Consider the following 22,419-nt stretch of genomic DNA (forward strand, 5'->3'; position numbering starts at 1 on the left):
AAAAAAAACACAGACATTTATAAACCTCTACGCCGGGATCCTACCCCCAAGATCTCTGCTAAGCTACAGACTTTTCTACGTACGTGTGTTGAGCAAGTAATTCTATCTAAAAAAGACCAGAGAAACTGCTAATAAAATGAATCCAAAGAGACCTAATTGTTATTTTTTGCTGAACACACACAAGTCCACAGTTGCCCATCCAAGTAGACTGATCGCTGCCAGTATAGCCTATCTCAGAAGGTTTGTACACTAGAATTCCACAAGCCTCGGGAGTTCAAGCTGTCCGACACTTTCTAATGAATGTTGGTAAAAGTGAGAAATATGTGGATTTCATTTATAACACTTTTCACTTCGGTAGTGATACCCATTTATTAGTAACATCAAAATATACACCAGGAATGTAGATGACATTCTTTCTCGCTTGGTCAGGTTCTGAACAGGAGTTTAGTAATTTTGTAAGCTATTTGAACAAACAAAATAAGATGAATATGTCTTTTACATCCAAGTTCCAGACACATGGGATTTCTAGACATTTAGCTGGTGAAAGGGAAAAAAGGAGTCCTCAGAAACAACTATAAAAAACCAACAGCATTGAATATGAATTATGGAAGTTACCACCCTGTACATGGGAAGAAAGCAATTCCCTATGGGCAGTTGTTGCAATTGAAACAAATAAATATGTTATAAAGCATGCAAAACCAATAGGTTTTGCAATTGCCTTCATTAGAAAATTTTCAGTATTTCAAACCGAAAAAGCCAGTCAAACAACTGCCCCCCCCTGCCTGCTTGGACACATACTAGTCCTGCTGTGTCCATGAGTCATCACCTATGTCATGGACACACTTCCTTGATTGACAGCTGTGAGTGCAGGGCTCACAGCTGGAGGAAAAATCCTCCCACTGTCAGCTTGTGTCCCGCTACTGTCAATCAGTTAAATACAATTAAAAGTGTATTTAAAAAAAATAAAGGTGCTAGACACGTTAAAAATTACATGTACATGGTCAGAATTAGGTACTGAGTGAAATGTAAAAAAAAATAAAAATGTTTTTGTTGGATCTGAAGAGAATGCTTTCAATAATTTCTAGAAAGGGCATACTAGGGAAAAACTATAAAAAGGAAGTAAAAGAGCAGCATTGTGTGTTCTCTTTAACCCCTTAAGGACCCAGCCAATTTTCACTGTAGGACCCGGCCATTTTTTGCACATCTGACCACTGTCACTTTAAGCTCTATGGGGGCTTTGTAAACACACGTAGCCTTCAATTCCGGACAAATTTTATCTTCAAAATCCCAATGGTGCTCCTTCTCTTCTGAGCATTATAGTGCGCCAGCAGAGCACTTTACATCCACATATGGGGTATTTTCTTACTCAGAAAAAATGGGGTTACAAATTTTGGGGGGCTTTTTTCCTATTTTTCCTTGTGAAAATGAAAAATTTTGGGTAACACCAGCATTTTAGTGAAATTTTTTTTTTTTTTTCATTTTTCCATCCAACTTTAATGAAAATTCGTTAAACACCTGTGGGGTGTTAAGGCTCACTATACCCCTTGTTACTTTCCGTGAGGGGTGTAGTTTCCAAAATGGGGTCACGTGTGGGTATTTCTTTTTTTGCGTTTATGGCAGAACCGCTGTAAAATCAGCCACCCCTGTGCAAATCACCAATTTAGGCCTCAAATGTACATGGTGCCATCTCACTCCTGAGCCTTGTTGTGCGCCCGCAGAGCATTTTACGCCTACATATGGGGTATTTCCGTACTCAGGAGAAATTGCGTTACAAATTTTGTGGGTCTCTTTTTCCTTTTAACACTTGTGAAAAAAAAAGTAAAGGACAACACCAGCATGTTAGTGTAAAATTTTTAATTTTTTTACACTGACAGGCTGGTGTAGCCCCCAACTATTCATTTTCATATGGGGTAAAAGGAGAAAAAGCCCCCCAAAATTTGTAACGCAATTTCTCCCGAGTACAGAGATACCCCATATGTGGACCTAAACTGTTTCCTTGAAATACGACAGGGCTCTGAAGTGAGAGAGCGCCATGCGCATTTGAGGACTAAATTAGGGATTGCATAGGGATGGACATAGGGGTATTCTACGCCAGGGATTCCCAAACAGGGTGTCTCCAGCTGTTGCTAAACTCCCAGCATGCCTGGACAGTCAGTGGCTGTCCAGAAATGCTGGGAGTTGTTGTTTTGCAACAGCTGGAGGCTCCGTTTTGGAAACACTGCTGTACAATACGTTTTTCACTTTTATTGGGAGTTGTAGGGAGAATGCTGGGAGTTGTAGTTTTGCAACATCTGGAGGGCTACAGTCTCAGACTGTAGCCCTCTAGATGTTGCTAGGCAACTTACCGGCTTCCGTCGGATCCAGGGAACCGTCCTCTTCTGCCGCACGACTTCGCCGCCTGTGCCAATCACCGCTGACGATCCCGTCCCGCAGCTTCCACCGACGGGTAAGTGGATCTTCGGCGTTCGGTCCCCGTCGTTTCCCCGTTCTTCCCCGCCTATTGTGAGTGGGCAGAACGGGGAAAACGAAAGTAAACCCCCCCCGCCCCCGATCTGCTATTGGTGGTCGCGTCTAGACCACCAATAGCATAGATAAGAGGGGTGGTACCTCTGCCACCTCACTCGTATCACTACAGGGGGATCGTGGGTGTCTTAGACAACCGCGATCCCCCTTATATTCCGGGTCACTGGGTCACCATAGACTGTATGATCGGGAATCGGCACAAATCGCAAGTGTGAATTCTCTTGCGATTTGCGCCGATCGCCGACATGGGGGGGGGGGGGGGTCTGATGACCCCCCTGGGCATTTGCACAGGGTGCCTGCTTCTGCGCGCGACGGGGACCGAAATTCCCACGGGCGTACAGGTACGCCCTGGGTCCTTAAGACCCTGGTACAGAAGGCGTATCCATACGCCCTAGGTCCTGTACGGGTTAAGGTACAATTCACTATTTGACATAACAAGAAAAACTATTCACAAATATTGGGACATAATAGCAACTGACAAGGACATCAATCCTAAATTATGAAAAAATCCTTTAATGTCATTTTATAAGAAGTAGAAGCAATGAACTTGTGAGTAATGCTTTTAGTCCATGAGTTGATGTGAAAAAGACTTGGTTGCCGACATTTTTTTTTAAAGGAAAACATCCTGTTCACCCACACTAATCCCAATACACTGGGTTATAGTGCGGGTGAACAGGAGACCGATGCGGGTCTCTGACTAACATACGTAGCTGCAGCCTGGAGCAGTGTCCTTCTGAAGGTCCGCTTCATTCTTCGGCGAATTGCGCACTGGAGGCGGGTGAATTTGAATATTTATGGGCGCTGGTCACGTGAGCGCTCAGTAGGCGCAATTGCTCAAGTGACCAGCGCCACATGAATTTTCCAATTCCCGCGAAAGCCCCACCTCCAGTGTGCAATTAGCCAATGAAAGAAGCGGACCTTCAGAGGGACACCGCTTCGGGCTGCAGGTACGTATATTAGTCAGAGACCCCGCATGGGTCTATTGTTCACCCGCACTATAACCCAGTGTATTGGGTTTAGTGTGGGTGAACGGGATGACCGTTTTCCTTTAACAAGGAATTATCCATGTGGACACTGTGCATGGTGCAGTCACACCAAAAGAAATAGTTTTTTTTTTTAATTGAAGGCAGTGATATTAATATTAGACAATTCATCTGCTGACGGTCGAAGTTTGTCGTGTACTGTCTATACTGTAATTGTGGCCGTTTTTATATTGGCTTCACTCTAGATTCCGGGAGCACATACTATCCTCACAGATGGGAATAAGGGCATCTCGTATGATAGAGCATATTAGAATTGCTCATAATACTGAGATCAAAACATTGTAGTCTGCAGGATTAGAAAGAATAGAGCAAGGACATAATAGACAATCTCCTGCGGAAAAAGAAGTGTAGATCGTTCAGACTGGAGCTCAGGGAGAGCTCGGTCTGAATGATCCCAATGAGTTGAATGCCTTCCTGTGATCTTTCCTACTTCAATTTGCATTACATCAATAGTCCTCTTGTTGTATCTTTTATAGTAGTTCTGCATTGTTTTTTCTATTCAATTCTGATATAGACTTTGCTCACTACTGACTGAGAATCCCAGTTATATCATCAGAAGTACCAGGAGAAATAGTGCCTTGGAATAATGCCAGGCAGGGTCCGAGAAAGCAGGCAGACCACGAAACAGACGACAGACTCCCTTCACAGCACCCGAGCATGTATATTTTAATGAAGCCAGACTAAAGTTGGACATTTTAATCCTTCCTGATAAGTGCTGCTGTTTAATTTTTTATTGTGCATTACAAAACCTGTGTTAGAGCAGCCTTATGTGAATTGTGTTTTGTCAATTGTTTCATGTATTGGATCAGCTTTTACCTTTAGGGTACGTTCACACGAGCGGATTTACAGCGTATTTTATTCTGCGGATCCGCTGGTGAAGGCCTGCTCTATGCTGTCTTTACATGTGCCTGCTAGTAGCGGCAATACCCCGCGACGAGCAGACACCCTGCAGCGATGTGCGCGGCGTTCTTGCACATCGCAGTCACTCTCTCTGCTCTGAGCTAGGCAGAGAGCTCCCGTGATGTGCAAGTATACTGCGACTCACACATGACAGTGTGTCTGCTCTTAGCGGCGTATTGCCGCTACGAGCAGGCACATGTAAAGACAGCATAGAGCGGGCCTTCACCAGCGGATCCACAGCGAAATACGCTGCAAAAATCTGCTCGTGTGAACGTACCCTTACTGTGTATCTAAACACTGCCTGTGTTTTAATGCAGTACTGCACTGTATAAGACCAACCTAAGTACCCTAAATACAATGAGCAGATTTTTGCTTATTTTAAAGTCACTTGTACTAGCGATAGTGATGTAAAAATATTCATAACAAGTTGGGCCAGCATACGCTATATTATGTCTGGCACCTCCTACCTCTTAGTTGACTCTAAAGTGCCAAGGTCTATGCTGCAATCTCTTGGTATTTGTAATTTTCTAACAAGATAATACATTTTTGTTTTAGAAGTCCAGCCAATAATCTTTGTGTTGGTGGATATATTCAATAAGTTATCCTTTGTTTGAGCTCCAGTCAGTGTTAGCTTTTGCTATTTTCTCTTTTTATACTGTAACATTACACGTTTGCTATTGAAATCAATGGCTCTTTATTTTGGCACATAGGCATCGTGAGCAGGGGACTCCAGCTGTGATTTTCATAAGTCTTTATAGGGCAAAGGGGCAAGGATTTTCAGAGGAACAATTCACTTACCAATAGCAATAGGAAATGATAATATGTAGTAGACTTACCGTATTTATCGGGGTATACCACGCACCGGCCTATAACACGCACCCTCATTTTACCAAGGATATTTGGGTAAAAAAAGTTTTTTACCCAAATATCAATGATAAAATGAGGGTGCGTGTGTGCGCGTGTATACCCCGATGTACCCCCAGGAAAGGCAGGGGGAGAGAGGCCGTCGCTGCCCGCTTCTCTCCCCCTGCCTTTCCTGGGGTCTAGAGCCCTGCAGCCACCGCTTCTCTCCCGCTGGTTATCGGCGCCGCTGCCCGTTCTGTCCCCCTGACTATCGGTGCTGGCGCCGATAGCCAGGGGGAGAGAAGCGGCGCCGACAGCCAGGGGGAGAGAAGGGGCAGCGGCACCCATTGCCGGCGCCGCTGCCCCGTTGCCTCCCCCCATCCCCGGTGGCATAATTACCTGAGTCGGGTCCGCGCTGCTCCAGGCCTCCGTCGTGCGTCCCCAGCGTCGTTGCTATGCATGGCGCGGCGCTCTGACGTCATGCGCCGCACCGTTCAGCGCATAGCAATGACGCCGGGGACGCACGACGGAGGCCTGGAGCAGCGCGGACCCGACTCAAGTAATTATGCCACCGGGGATGGGGGGAGGCAACGGGGCAGCGGTGCCGGCAATGGGTGCCGCTGCCCCTTCTCTCCCCGCCGATAACCAGGGGGTGAAAAGGGCCGACAGCAGCGCTCTAGACCCCAGGAAAGGCAGGGGGAGAGAAGCGGGCAGCGACGGCCTCTCTCCCCCTGCCTTTCCTGGGGGTGTATCGGCGTATAACACGCACACAGACTTTAGGCTAAAAATTTTAGCCTAAAAAGTGCGTGTTATACGCCGATAAATACGGTAGCTGAAAGCAAGGAACCACATAGTAAAGAATAAACATTAGGACTGTAGTAGGGAACAGGAAAACAAATAGTCAAGCTCGGCCACCGCAGCTACTGTACACAGAGAAATGTTGAGTTTTTTTTTTTAAATCAGAAAATTTTTATTGAACATTTTTTAGATTACAAACAAACAACAAAGCAAAACAAAACCCCACCCCCCCCACCCAAAGAAACTCCACCCCCCTCCCCCCGTGATTCCCGTGTCGTGCCCTCCGTGAAAGATGAAGAGAAAACCGCAAAATAGACAAAGAGAAATGCAATAAGATACAAGATCCGTTCATAGATAGCATGGATACAGTACAACCACGACACATGAAACAAAGACAAAGTTGTCGAGAGGTGACGTCCACAAGGGGTGGCATAAGAAACAGAATTGGGGTCACACTCATAAGCTCAAAAAGGACACCACCGCCATAAAAACACACAAAAGGATTAAACAAACATAGGGGTATAAGACATACAAGGCAGAGGCGACACAGGGAAAATAGCAGAAAAGGAAGACAGACAGGCTGACTCTCGCTCCCCCCAACAATACCTCAATTGGGGTCCTCCGTAAGTATATTGACGGCAGACCTGGAGTGTCAATCCAAGGTTCCCATATAAGCTCAGACTTATGCATGGTTTTTCGTTTAAGATACACTCCCTTTTCTAACCGAATAATATGGTTGTTACGCCGAGCGCTCCGGGTCCCTGCTCCTCCCCGGAGCGCTCGCGGCGTCCCTCTCTCTGCAGCGCCCCGGTCAGACCCGCTGACCGGGAGCGCTGCACTGACATTGCCGGCGGGGATGCGATTCGCATAGCGGGGCGCGCCCGCTCGCGAATCGCATCCCAAGTCACTCACCTGTCCCGGTCCCCGGCTGTCACGTCCTGGCGCGCGCGGCTCCGCTCCTTAGGGCGCGCCAGCTCTCTAATATTTAAAGGGCCAGTGCACCAGTGATTGGTGCCTGGCCCAATCAGCCTAATTAGCTTCCACCTGCTCCCTGTCCATATTACCTCACTTCCCCTGCACTCCCTTGCTGGATCTTGTTGCCTTGTGCCAGTGAAAGCGTTTAGTGTTGTCCAAAGCCTGTGTTCCAGATCTCCTGCTATCCTTATTGACTATGAACCTTGCCGCCTGCCCCGACCTTCTGCTACGTCTGACCTTGCCTCTGCCTAGTCCTTCTGTCCCACGCCTTCTCAGCAGTCAGCGAGGTTGAGCCGTTGCCGGTGGATACGACCAGGTTGCTACCGCCGCAGCAAGACCATCCCGCTTTGCAGCGGGCTCTGGTGAAAACCAGTAGCAACCCTAGAACCGGTCCACCGACACGGTCCACGCCAATCCCTCGCTGACACAGAGGATCCACATCCAGCCTGCCGAATCGTAACAATGGTTCAGTTTCATTATGAGTTCTGAAACAGTAGGCGGAGAGGCTTTCAACCAATGTTGTGCAATCAACTTGCGGGCTTGATATAAAATTCTACTGATACCAATATATAAACCGCCATCCTCATCTAGACCATCTACGTACCCCAAGATACATGACATAGCAGATATAGTAAACGGACACCCGAACACCTTTCCAATCAACTGTCCTACATCAGCCCAAAACTGTGTAAGAGAGGCGCAGTCCCACATCATATGAAGCAAATGGGCATCAGATCTAGAGCATCTGGGACAACAGGAGTCCGAGTGCACCCCAATCCGATGTAGGAATACAGGGGTGCGGTACACCTGGTGTAACAGTAGAATTTGGGACACCCAGTGAGCCTCCGAGACAGCGAGACACGGGGTCATAGTTAAAATTTTTGCCCGTTGTTGGTCCGACAGGGGACCCACATCCCGACTCCCACTTCTCCCTGACAAGTAAGGGATAGGCTTCATGGTATTTAAATAACAATGCCTTATACAATACCAAGATAACTACTTTAGTAGAGACTCGGGTGAACAAGTCATTTACCACTGACGAGGGGCCGACGGTCAGGTCACTCGCCCGGGACTGCACATCCAGTGCATGCCTCAGCTGCAGGTAATGAAAGAAAAAAGAATGTGGTAAAGAAAAGTCAACCTGCAGTTGAGCAAATGACTTCAGCGTCGGCCTATCATACAGCTGTGAGAGGTACAGTATTCCATAGGATAACCACAAAGCAATATCAGGCAAGGAAGTCAACTCAGAAAGACTCGGATTATACCACCGCGGTGAATACGTTACAAAAACTGTAAGAGAGTCTAAAATTTTAACCACACTTTACGGAGAAGCAGAAAAGTAGGAGGAAAATCAGGGGACGTGTCTGCGCCGCCATCTCCAAGAGATAGAGGGGAGTCATACCACCTATTCAATGCGATACGAAGGCCCCTGTACGCCCCATGGTGTCTAACTGTGCCCATCCCTTCAATAGTTGAACCTGAGACACTAAAAAGTATAACCACGGATTAGGAACAGACAAACCACCCGCCTCCTTGCTGCGCTGTAATGTTTCCAGGCGGATCCTAGCCGATCTGCCATTCCAGATAAGTTCTCTAAATAAGGACTGAATCCTGTGAAAAAAGTGCATAGACATCCAGACAGGAGTATTATGCAGAATATACAAAAATTGGGGCATAAGAACCATTTTAACCAGATTAGATCTGCCTATCATGGACATGGGGAGTTTGCGCCATGCAGACTCCTTTTGGGAGCTACGATCTAGTAATGGGATTAGATTTAGGGAGACATAGTCAGAAGGATTAGCCGTAACAGACACACCGAGATACTTAAACCTAGTAATTATGGGAAGCCTAACCCTAGTAACTACAGGTATCGGAGGGAGAGGGTCCAAGGGAAGTAACGTGGATTTATCCCAATTAATAGCAAGGCCGGAATAGCAACCAAATGATTCAATAAGACTAATTAAAGAAGGTAATGATTGCGGAGCATCGCTTAAAAAGAGGAGCATGTCATCCGCATAGAGAGCGAAACGTTCTTCCGAGTCCCATAGCAAAACCCTCGGATGTCAGGAGAGGTCCTAACCATTGCCGCCAGCGGCTCTATTGCAATGGCAAATAAAAAGGGGGATAGGGGGCACCACTGACGAGTACCGCGTCCCAATGGAAATGAGCGGGATAACATACCATTAGTTCTAATCCTAGCCTTATGGGCAGTATATAATAGACGGACCCAATTCAAAAATATGGGACCAAATCCCATTTGGCGCATAACGCTCTATAAAAAGTTCCATTCGACGCTGTCAAAAGCTTTGGCAGCGTCGAGGGAAAGTACAACCCTGCGAGTGGCATTTTCAGGTTGCTATTGTTGATTCAAATATCAAATATTTAAATATTATCAGCGGTGGACTTTTCTGGCATAAATCCTGTCTGATCTCCGTGGATTAGAGTAGCAATCACCCTCAACAATCTATTTGCCAATACTTTTGCCAACAATTTGATATCTGAACACAAAAAGGAGATTGACCTATAGGAATCTGCAAATAGCGGGTCCTTACCTGGTTTCAATAACAATAGCTTCCATCATGGATCCTGGGAGCCCTTCCCCCTCTGCCGCCACCCACCACACCTCCAGTAATCTGGGCAACAACACCTCTTGGTAACGTTTAAGGTACTCATTAGGCAGGCAATCCACACCAGGAGATTTCTCGGAGGGCAGCGCACCCAGTGCCACCTCTAATTCCTCAAGCGTAATAGGTTTGTCTAACATGTCTCTCTGGGTCTGCGACAGGGTCGGGAGCAAAATACCGGCGACAAACCGGTCGATATCAGTGGTGCTGAATGTTAATTTAGAGGAATAAGTCTCTCTTCATAGAAGGAGACTACAGCAGCTAAAATAGCTTCATCATCCTGAAGCAGCATCCCGGTACCGTCACAGAGACACATGCTGATCCTGATTGAGCCTTGACGGTGTGAGCCAACAAACGACCTGTACTTTCACCACTCTCGAAATAGTGTTGCTGTTGAAAGAAGCGCTTATTGTCCACCATTTGTAGTAAATGTGCGTCCAACAAGGCTTGCGTGGATTGCCAGTTCTCCCTACTGCGGTCAGAAGGGTCTCTAAGGAACCTAAGTACCTGCTACCGTAGAGAGGTTTCAATAGCCCTATTTTTCGATTTACAGGTAGAAATATCACTAATAAAGACACCTCAGACATATGCTTTTAAAGAGTCCCAGACTGTAGACATGGAAGTGCTCCCCACATTAATCTCGAGGAAGGCCACAATATCGGATTGAACAGTATTACCCACCGTGGGAACCTGAAGCCAAAAAGTATTCAAGCGCCACAGGGAGCCGCACATTCTGGGATGCGGGTCGGTAATAAAACGTAGAAGGATTGGAGAATGATCAGAAAGGGTACGGGGAAGGTAATCCACCGACCTGACTAAGGGAAGAAGCAGGTCATTACCCAACGCAAAATCAATGCGTGAGAGCGTTCCATGAGAACTAGAGTAGCAAGAAAACTGTAAGTCAGTGGGATGTCTCCGTCTCCACAAATCAATCTCTAGAAATCTAGCTAAACCTGTAGCCCCGGTGGACCCAACCCGTCCCCCAGCAGGGAATCTATCTATGTTCGGATCAAGCACATTATTGAGGTCCCCCACCACTAGGAGTGGCGCATCAGGCAAAGAGGAGAGAAAGGAAACCACTCCGTGTAAAGCGCCACCCGAGTACGGGGGAGGGATATACAAAGCAACAAGAACACATAAAATACGATTAAATGCACCATAGAGGCATACGAACCTGCCCTCTGGGTCGACCAATTTAGATATACATGTAAATAAAATACTGTTATAAATAAGTACACTAACAGCCCTAGCAGGTGAGGAGAAAGTGGCATGAAAAGTGTGGCTGAACCACGGCTTATTCAATAGATGCATAGTATCAGCAGTCAGGTGAGTCTCAGAGAGGCATAGTATGGCAGGCTGGTATGGGGCTTGAAAAACAGCCAGTCGCTTAGTAGGGTCATTAAGACCCCGCACGTTCCACGCCACTACAGTCAAGTGATCAGCCCTTATGCCACCAGGAGAATATAAATGACAACCAGGAGAAAGAGATACCCAAGACAGGGAATATAGAGGAGATAGTACTAGGCAGTACGGCAGGAGAACAAGATGGAGGCCAGGGAAGGACAGAAAGACACGGACCAGGAGCATCCACATCAAACAAAGATCGTGGTAGCACAGAGCAAAGGTGCAAAAAAATTAAAAGGAAGAAAAGCAGAGACCAATATGAACGGACAGATAGACAGTCCGGACAAGGACAATAGAGCATAACACAAAAATTCCGAAGGGCAGACACAGAACCACAAAAACACCCCAGACAAACTACAAACTAAACCATCGCAACTCGCGACATTGGAGGCAAATATAAAGCCCAGTTAGGGTGAGCAGGTAGCATAGGGAACACAGAAGGCACAATACTAGCATTCCTCGCTCAGGGCTGAGCCTAGAAAAACAAAAAAATGGGAACATTTGGCAACAATATGAGGCACTTAGAGCATAAAACTGAGATACGGCAGAAAGAAACAATAAAAATAGTAATAACATCAGAAATTAACAAAGGAGTGCAGGAGAACAGGCACACAGTTTCGCTCCGAAGTAGGGTCCATATGCAATCTTCCAGGAATCCGGGTACACCCCCTCAGCCAGGGAGTTTAGCGAATAGACAAAAGGAGATGTCAAGGTGCAGCACGTCCAATCTGAGCCTCATGACCATCCAGCCACTCCGCAGCCGCTGTGGGAGTATCAAACATATGGGTAGTTCCAAGAGCAACCACATGGAGGCGTGCAGGATAGAGCATAGACCACATTAAGTGCACGCAGACGACGCTTGACGTCTGTAAATTTAGCGCGCCTCTTCTGAACTTCAGCCGAAAAGTCAGGGAAAATGGAGACACGATGACCATCAATAGCAAGAGAGTCCAGAATCCGGGCTTTGCGCAGGATAATATCACGATCTTTTTAATAAAGAATCCGGATGAGGACAGCCCTTGGCGGAGCCCCAGGGGGCGGGTAGGCACTCTATGAGCGCGCTCCACAGCAAATAGAGGGGTCAAAGTCTCTCGGCCAAAAGTGTGAAGGAGCCAATTTCCAAAGAATTCCCCAGGGTTGCAGCCCTCCGCTTTTTCTGGGACGCCTATCAGGTGGACGTTGTTCCGCCTAAGACGGTTCTCCATATCGTCCGACTTGGCCGCTAGAGCAGTTAGATGGTTACTCACTCAGTGCATGTCCCTCTTAAGTGGGGGGACCTGGTCTTCTATATCACCCACACTTTCCTCAACCGCACTGACTCGTTCGGACACCTTTTGCATGTCATGTCGGATAAGGTTAATGTCCTCACGCAGGCTACCAAGCAGCAACTTGACATCCGCATTCCCCTTGGATACGGCTGGGAACACATCTTTTAGAGTGGGGCTTGGTGGGGAAGAGGGGGAGGCAGGGACAGGCAGTAGTATAGGGTCCTGTGCAGCAGTCAAGGGGTTAATGAGCATGGGAGATGATGCAGCAGGAATGGGGGGTTCCATCTGAGAAGCAGCAGCCTCAGGAGTGAGCAGGGGGTATGGTAGAGGAGTCCCCTAGGAGAGCAGACTGCACTCCAGTACTGCTAGGGTTAAATGTAGAGTCGAGCGCAGCAGCAGCCAGCCCAGATCCCTCACCTACTGTGGACATTCGAGTCAGGTGTTGAAGATCACCGGTAACAGGCCAGTCAGTCTTCTCACCCTCCACGGCGCTCCAGGGGCTTCTCGTCTCTCTCTCCCTGTCGGCAGCAGGCCTTTCAGTGATGCGCACAAAGCGCTGCAGGCGCTCCGTGATGAGAGTCGTTGAAGATGGCGCCGGCCCGTCCTGCTCCTCCAGGCCACCCCCGTCCTGCGGCCCCGTAAGTTTCTTGTTCCACTTGCGCCCCCCGGTCATAATGCGCCCAGCAGGATCAGGGATTATTTAGGCAGCAGCAGGTGAGCTTTCAGGGGTGATAGTAGCCAAATGCCCAGGATAAAAGACAGGATAGTGGCGGAGCCCTGTGCTTGTGCGTCCGCTCACATAGCATGCCAAGCCACGCCCCAGAAATGTTGAGTTTTAACTGTCCAGGCAGTGCCATGTATTGTTCATACGCTGTGTGGTACCCCAGCTAGTCACGTCCTACAAGTGGCCAAGTTTTCTACACCTTCATCTCACTTTTCTAGTGCATTATCAAAAACTTTTCAGACAATGTATTTAATTGTGAATTATGCTATAGGATTTGCATACTCAGTGTACATATAGGCAGGTACTCCCAGTCTGCTTCAGTCATGGCTTTGACAAATAATATTCACTGTTATTATATGGGCACTGTCAGATTCAAAAACTCTTTTTATATGTTGTACATCTTGGGAAAACATTAACCTTTCTAATATACTACATACATTTTTATTTCCTTTTTATAGAAATCATGGCTTTGTCCAAGCTGAAGAACAGGTATGGACAAAGTCCAGTAAGTGAGGGTGGGCTAGTACTCATCTGTGCTCTCTCCTGATAGGACAGGAGAGTACATAGAGGAGTGCTATCAGACAGGAGAGAGCACAGAGGAGTAGTATCAGACAGGAGAGAGCACAGAGGAGTGCTATCAGACAGGAGAGAGCACAGAGGAGTGCTATAAGACAGGAGAGAGCACAGAGGAGTGCTATAAGACAGGAGAGAGCACAGAGGAGTGCTATCAGACAGGAGATAGCACAGAGGAGTGCTATCAGACAGGAGAGAGCACAGAGGAGTCCTATCAGACAGGAGAGAGCACAGAGGAGTCCTATCAGACAGGAGAGAACAAAAAGAAGTGCTATCAGACAGGACAGAGCACACAGGAGTGCTATCAGGAGAGAGCACAGAGGAGTGCTATCAGGCAGAAGAGAGCACAGAGGAGTCTTTTCAGACAGGGGAGAGCACAGAGGAGTCTTTTCAGTCAGGAGAGCGCACAGAGGACTGCTATCAGAAAGGAGAGAGCACAGAGGACTGCTATCAGACAGGAGAGAGAACAGAGGAGTGCTATCAGACAGGAGCGAGCACAGAGGAGTACTATCAGACAGGAGTGAGCAAAGAGGAGTCCTATCAGACAGGAGAGAACAAAAAGAAGTGCTATCAGACAGGAGAGAGCACACAGGAGTGCTATCAGGCAGAAGAGAGCACAGAGGAGTCTTTTCAGACAGGGGAGAGCACAGAGGAGTCTTTTCAGTCAGGAGAGCGCACAGAGGCGTGCTATCAGAAAGGAGAGAGCACAGAGGACTGCTATCAGACAGGAGAGAGAACAGAGGAGTGCTATCAGACAGGAGCGAGCACAGAGGAGTACTATCAGACAGGAGTGAGCAAAGAGGAGTACTATCAGACAGGAGAGAGAACAGAGGAGTACTATCAGACAGAAGAGAGCACAGAAGTCCTATCAGACAGGAGAGAGCACAGAGGAGTGCTATCAGACAGGAGAGAGCACATAGGAGTACTATCAGACAGGAGAGAGCACAGAGGAGTACTATCACACAGGAGAGAGCACAGAGGAGTACTATCAGACAGGAGTGAGCACAGAGGAGTGCTATCAGACGGGAGAAAGCTATCCCACCCTCACTTACTGGACTTTGTCCATGCCTGTGCTTCAGCTTGGACAAATCCATGATTTTATGAGCCATGATTTCTATAAAAAATGAAATACAATTTTCTTATGAAGTGTACTGCTCAAAAAAATAAAGGGAACACTTAAACAACACAATGTAACTCCAAGTCAATCACACTTCTGTGAAATCACACTGTCCACTCAGAAAGCAACACTGATTGACAATCCAGTTCACATGCTGTTGTGCAAATGGAACAGACAACAGGTGGAAATTATAGGCAATTAGCAAGACACCCCAAATAAAGGAGTGGTTCTGCAAGTGGTGACCACAGACTACTTCTCAGTTCCTATGCTTCCTGGCTGATGTTTTAGTCACTTTTGAATGCTGGTGGTGCTTTCACTCTAGTGGTAGCATGATATGGAGTCTACAACCCACACACGTGGCTCAGGTAATGCAGCTCATCCAGGATGGCACATCAATGCGAGCTGTGGCAAGAAGGTTTGCTGTGTCTGTCAGTGTAGTGTTCAGAGCATGGAGACGCTACCAGGATACAGTCCAGTACATCAGGAGACGTGGAGGAGGCCGTAGGAGGGTAACAACCCAGCAGCAGGACCGCTACCTCCGCCTTTGTGCAAGGAGGAGCACTGCCAGAGCCCTGCAAAATGACCTTCAGCAGGCCACAAATGTGCATGTGTCCACTCAAACGGTCAGAAACAGACACCATGAGGGTTGTATGAGGGCCCGACATACACAGGCGGGGGTTGTGCTTATAGCCCAACACTGTGCAGGACGTTTGGCATTTGCCAGAGGACACCAAGATTGGCAAATTCACCACTGGCGCCCTGTGCTCTTCACATATGAAAGCAGGTTTACACTAAGCACGTGACAGACGTGACAGAGTCTGGAGACACTGTGGTGAACGTTCTGCTGCCTGCAACATCCTCCAGCATTACCAGTTTGGCGGTGGGTCAGTAATGGTGTGAGGGCGGCATTTCATTGGGGGATGCTTGCCAGAGATGACTGCCATTAGGATGTACCGAGATGAGATCCTCAGACCCCTTGTGAGACCATATGCTGGTGCTGTTGGCCCTGGGCTTCTCCTAATGCAAGACAGTGCTAGACCTCATGGGAGTGTGTCAGCAGTTCCTGCAAGAGGAATGTATTGATGCTATGGACTGGCCCGCCCGTTCCCCAGACCTGAATGCGATTGAGCACATCTGGGACATCACGTCTCGCTCCATCCACCAACGCCACGTTGCACCACAGACTGTCCAGGAGTTGGTAGATGCTTTAGTCCAGGTCTGGGAGGACATCCCTCAGGAGACCATCCGCCATCTCATCAGGAGCATGCCCAGGTGTTGTAGGGAAATCATACGGGCACGTGGAGGCCACACACACTACTGAGCCTCATTTTGACTTGTTTTAAGGACATTACATAAAGTTGGATCAGCCTGTAGTGTGGTTTTCCACTTTGATTTTGAGTGTGACTCCATATCCAGACCTCCATGGGTTGATAAATTTCATTTCCATTGATAATTTTTGTGTGATTTTGTTGTCAGCACATTCAACTACGTAAAGACAAAAATATTTCATACGATTAGTTCATTCAGATCTCGGACGTGTTATCTTAGTGTTCCCTTTATTTATTTATTTATTTTATTTTCCATTAACATATAAAAAGTATTGGTATCTGTCAGAATCCATTTAAAACAGTAAGGCCCCCTTCAGAAATATCCGTTGTCTAGCAGCGATTCCCTCCGGCGCTGTAGAAAAAGCATTTGAGGGAAACTGATGTAGCACTGATCCCATTATTTTGAATGGGACAGTTCAAATTCATCCGGTGTCTCAAGTTGGATGCTGGATGGTTAGACACACCGGACGAGGGAACACATGCTGTGTTCCCCCGTCCAGAGTTCAGAAATAATGAACACCGAATGCTGAACAACTGAATTTTAGGTTGGGTTTACTGAGCCGGATGCTGGACATGTGTGAATCCATCCTCAGTGAAAACGTTGTAAGGGACTAGTCTGTTGCCATTTAGATCCTGCTAATTGGATTTTGGGAAGGTTACAATAAAATACGCTTATAAGAAGATACTGCAAAGTTGTTCTAGACCTCGAATCAGACAACCCTGGGCATCGTGACACCTTTGTGAGCTTTGCAAGGAAGTGCAGTGGCAGAAGGCTCTATTCAAGTAAATGGGTCTGGCTGCAGTCCCTTGAACACCCAGTGCAAGAGCACTGCTGTGCAGAGAAAATCTTGGGCAAAAGGCTGTACCAGCACTGCACATTGGACATTCTTAGAGTGGGTTCCCATAGCCAGACCCCCAAGTTTATAAATTTAAGGCATATAATGGTGGTGGTACGCCATACTTTTTTCACAGTAATCCACCTCTCATCCACGCTCCTCCTCTCCCTTCTTCGAATCCCTTCTCTGACTACCCATTGCCAAACAAATTCAGTTTAAACTGTTCACCATGACATACATGGCCATTCACAACCTCTCCCCCATACATCTCTGACCTGATCAGCCAATACCATCACCTCACGTAACATCCAAACCTCTCAAGATCTTCGCCTGTGCTTTCCACTCGTCTGCACCTCAATAATCATCACCAACACTTTTCTCACTCTTTCTCATACACTTGAACTTGTTACCCAGACATATCTGGCCTAACTACAAGCAACCTGAAAACCTCTCTCTTTAAGAAAGCCTACAGCCTGCAATAACTCGGCTGCCACTGCACTGGGATCAGCTAGTTCCCTAACTTCTCATAACCAGCTGTCTCCCTCACCTACTATTTTCTCCCCTTGTAGATTTTAAGCCCTTGCAGGCAGGGCCCTCTCTCCATATAATTATGCAATTTACTCTATCATTTTTACTGTACCTACATTTGTGCCATGTACTTTAACCCTTATCAAATGTAAAGTGCCCTGGTACCAAGGCACTTTATAAATAATCACAAATAATAATTTTTAAAGACATGAGAAAATTCCTTTAGGGATATTTAAGAATGCAAACAGAATCCATTACAGATGAGCAGTGGACTGAGGTGCTTGAACTTACTCCACCTAATCCTACAGACTATGGGGGAGATTTATCAAAAAAGTTGAACAGTTGCCCATAGCTGCACACCTTCTTTTGCCCATAGCAACTAAGCAAAGACCGAGATAATGGAACAGACCTAGGACAGACATTTTCACCGCACCATGTAACTGTAGACGATGAGGAATCCACTGACACCTGGCTCAACATCATATCAGACTTTTTTCCTCCTTCTGAGAAGTTCTTGAATCAGTCAACCTGTCCCTAACGATCTTATTATCTTCCCAAAACCACACAATCCCTGGAAGACAGTGAGAAGTTTTGCTTGCTGCTTCTTCTACCATAAGGCACATAGCTACTGCTACCTGTACTGGTGCTGGTACTGTCATCAACATTCTTACTGACAGAGGTACTTTACTGACAGAGGTACTTTGTCTTCTACACCAGGGGTCCTCAAACTTTTTAAACGGGGGGCCAGTTCACGGTCCCTCAGACCGTTGGAGGGCCGGACTATAGATAACATAACATGAATAAATTCCTATGCACACTTATATATCTTATTAGTGGACTACCACTTTAAGTACACAGCACAGTTCCCCCCACATTAGGTTGGCAGTATAGATCCCCCACATTAGGTTGTAGTTCCCCCACATTAGGGTTGGCAATACAGTTCCCCCACATTAGGGTTGGCAGTACAGTTCCCCCACATTAGGGTTGGCAGTACAGTTCCCCCACATTAGGGTTGGCAGTACAGTTCCCCCACATTAGGGTTGGCAGTACAGTTCCCCTACATTAGGGTTGGCAATACAGTTCCCCCACATTAGGGTTGGCAGTACAGTTCCCCCACATTAGGTGCAGTACAATTCCCCCACATTAGGTTGGCAGTATAGGTCCCCCACATTAGGTGCAGTACAATTCCCCCACATTAGGTTGGCAGTATAGTCCCCCACATTAGGTAGTAGTTCCCCTACATTAGGTTGTAGTTCCCCCCCACATTAGGTGCAGTATAGTTCACCCACATTAGGTTGTAGTTCCCCCACATTAGGTGCAATATAGTCCCCCACATTAGGCTTGTAGTATGTTCCCCCACATTAGGTGCAATATAGTCCCCCACATTAATTGCAGTATAGTTCTCCCACATTAATTGCAATATAGTCCCCCACATTACGTTGGCAGTATAGTCCCCCCACATTAGGTGCAATATAGTCCCCCCACATTAGACTGGCAGTATAGCTCCCCCACATTAGGTGCAATATAGTCCCCCACATTAGGCTGGCAGTATAGTCCCCCACATTACGTTGGCAGTATGTTCCCCCACATTAGGTGCAATATAGTCCCCCACATTAGGCTGGCAGTATAGTCCCCCACATTACGTTGGCAGTATGTTCCCCCACATTAGGTGCAATATAGTCCCCCACATTAGGCTGGCAGTATAGTTCCCCCACATTAGGTGCAATATAGTCCCCCACATTACGTTGGCCCACATTAGGTGCAATATAGTCCCCCACATTAGGCTGGCAGTATAGTTCCCCCACATTAGGTGCAATATAGTCCCCCACATTAGGCTGGCAGTATAGTTCCCCCACATTAGGTGCAATATAGTCCCCCACATTAGGCTGGCAGCATAGTTCCCCCACAATAGGTGCAATATAGTGCCCCACATTAGGTGCATTATAGTTCCCCCACATTAGGTGCAATATAGTCCCCCAAATTACATTGGCAGTATAGTTCCCCCACATTAGGTGCAGTATAGTCCCCCAAATTACATTGGCAGTATAGTTCCCACACATTAGGTGCAGTATGTTCCCCCACATTAGGTGCAGTATGTTCTCCCACACTAGGCTGGCAGTATAGTCCCCCAAATGACATTAGGTGCAGTATTGTTCCCCCACATTAGGTGCAGTATAGTCCCCCACACTAGGCTGGCAGTATATTCCCCCACATTAGGTGCAGTATAGTTCCCCACATTAGGTGCAGTATAGTTCCCCCACATTAGGTGCAGTATAGTTCCCCCACATGAGGTTGGCAGTATAGTTCCCCCACATTAGGTGCAGTATGTTCCCCCACATTAGGTGCAGTATAGTTCCCCCACATTAGGTGCAGTATAGTCCCCCACACTAGGCTGGCAGTATGTTCCCCCACATTAGGTGCAGTATAGTTCCCCCACATTAGGTGCAGTATGTTCCCCCACATTAGGTGCAGTATAGTTCCCCCACATGAGGTTGGCAGTATAGTCCCCCACATTAGGCTGGCAGTATGTTCCCCCACATTAGGCTGGCAGTATAGTCCCCCAAATTACGTTGGCAGTATGTTCCCCCACAGGCATACAGCCTTCAGCCATAAAGTATAGCTGGAGGCTGTATGCCTGTGTACTGCCCCATTTCAGTGTTCCGATCACCGCTCCTCGGGTCTGGCCATAGCAGGACCGGAGGATCGGTGGTCAGAACACCGAAGGGACGTGGCGCTGGTAAACACTTACCTACTACCAGCGCGCGCGTCCTTGCTTCTTCTCCGCTGCTCCGCACTCCGTTGCCATGGGCGCACGCATGGGACGTCAGTGACGTCGTTGCGTGTGCCTGCTCCCGGCGGTCCCCGCGTTTTTAAAGTAAACGCGGGCCGCAGGGACTTCAGAGGCATCCTTGTGTTCCAAAAGCATCTTTCGGAACATAGGGATGTCCTAAGGCAAAAACACCCGGCGGGCCGGGTATATGAGCTCCGCGGGCCGTAGTTTGAGGACCCCTGCTCTACACCGTTCAACACTTCCTTTACCAGACTTTTTTTTTTACTGGTTGGACTTGATGGACGTATGTCTTTTTCAACCATACTAACTATGTAACTATTGAAAATATTTGGAGGTTATTCTTATGTTTTTGGGGTGATTTGCCACCCACTCACTAGTTAACCTTCACTCTCAATTCTAGAAATTTATATTAAACCCAGTTACAAATGTTTTCTTAAACCCAGAAAAAACACGCAACTTGTCCTTGAATGGCTATGCACCTTTCACTCTCAATGCTTTCAAAAGTGTAGTTATGTTAAACCCAGGGAGAAATACTATACGTTCGACTAAACCCAAAAATACACATATCTTTGCCTAAAATCCATATTCCATGTTAACAACGCTTTTAATGTGTATTTATGTTTAAATACAGGCCAGCCCATTGCTTTGATCAGCTTGTTAGGTATTGTAATGTGATAGCTTTTATGGGCTCATTCACTGCTGGCTGGAGTTATAGCACCAACTGGGCACATCACTGCAGGTGACTGGAGGTCACTGTCTGAGGTCAGCCCACTGAACAATGCTTTGCTCAGCTTGCAATATGATAGCTTTTATGGGCTCATCCACTGCTGGCTGGGCTTTATAGTGCACCAACTAGACACAGCACTGCAGGTGACAGGAGGTCACTGTCTAAGGTCAGCCCACTGATTAATGCTTTGCTCAGCTTGCTTTGAAATTCTATTGGATTTGTGAAGGCTTTCTGGGATCAGTAGCTTTTGCTCTCTCTCACAGCTTTCCCTCTCCAAAATGGCAGCCACAATGGAGTGCATAGGGCTTTGTTAGCCACTTAAACCCACCCCTATTCTGTGTCCACATTGGCTTGGGAGCTGTATGGCACAAAGTGTAAGCAATTATTGGATAACCTGGGGTCATATGATCTTGCTGACAGCTGCAAGGTATGCTGGGCTACCCTGACATCATCTCAGTGTTTTTAGTATTTCCGCCTTTCATTTAGGTGCCAAAATGGCATGTGTTCCGCATCCTTTCTTCCACTATTACTGCCGTTGCCAGGTTCATAAGAGCCGAACCTGGCAATGTTCAAAAGTTTGGCGAGCTGCTGTCACTCCAAATTTCAGAGCGAGACGGTGCTTGGCTCGCTCATCTCTACTTTTAATCTACCTTTATGTCACAGAAATCCATTTGTAATAATCTATTTATAGGTGCTGAGTTAAATTACTCTTGAAACTGTATAATATTGTTAACTTACTTTCCAAAAGATTTATCAGCTCAGAAACCCTACAAAGGGGCGTGTCATTTGTTTGTTTATATGATCTGATATATTTACTAAGGGTTTTCATAAGATTTTCGTTGCAAATTGGCGCAGCTACTTCACACATAGCTGACAAACTTTTAAGTTGTCATTTTCAAGGGTTTAATGCATTTTTTGCTTAGCACAGCACGAAATACAAGAAGAAAGAGTAAACGGTCTGCACCTCTTTTTCCAAATGCCCAAATAGCCCAAATTGGGGCATATCAAAAAAACAACCAAATACACTAACCAAGGAGTAGACATAAGTCAATTTGATGGAATATTAAACCTAACAATATGGTATTATAACAATATATCTGGGCCATTATGACCATAATTTTCTTTTACATGTCATCAATAGATTTTTTTTTAATTTTTTTTATTGAAACACAATTTTTGTGGATGTGGATGCAGTTTTCCCCTAACAGTATAATTATTTAGTAAATTCTGTGACTTTTTCGGCATATATATGCAGCTCGCTCCAAGGGGGGAGGGAAGGAGTCTGGAAGGGGACTCTGTCTTAGGAACGAATTGTGACACCAAGTCTCAGAAATCTTCGCCAGCTCATAGAAATGTCTGCACCAGGCACAATGGCAGATATGGTCCCACTTGATTTACCAAAAAAGTTCTTAGT

Source organism: Hyla sarda, chromosome 7 (assembly GCF_029499605.1).
Source record: "Hyla sarda isolate aHylSar1 chromosome 7, aHylSar1.hap1, whole genome shotgun sequence".
Lineage (NCBI taxonomy): Eukaryota > Metazoa > Chordata > Amphibia > Anura > Hylidae > Hyla > Hyla sarda.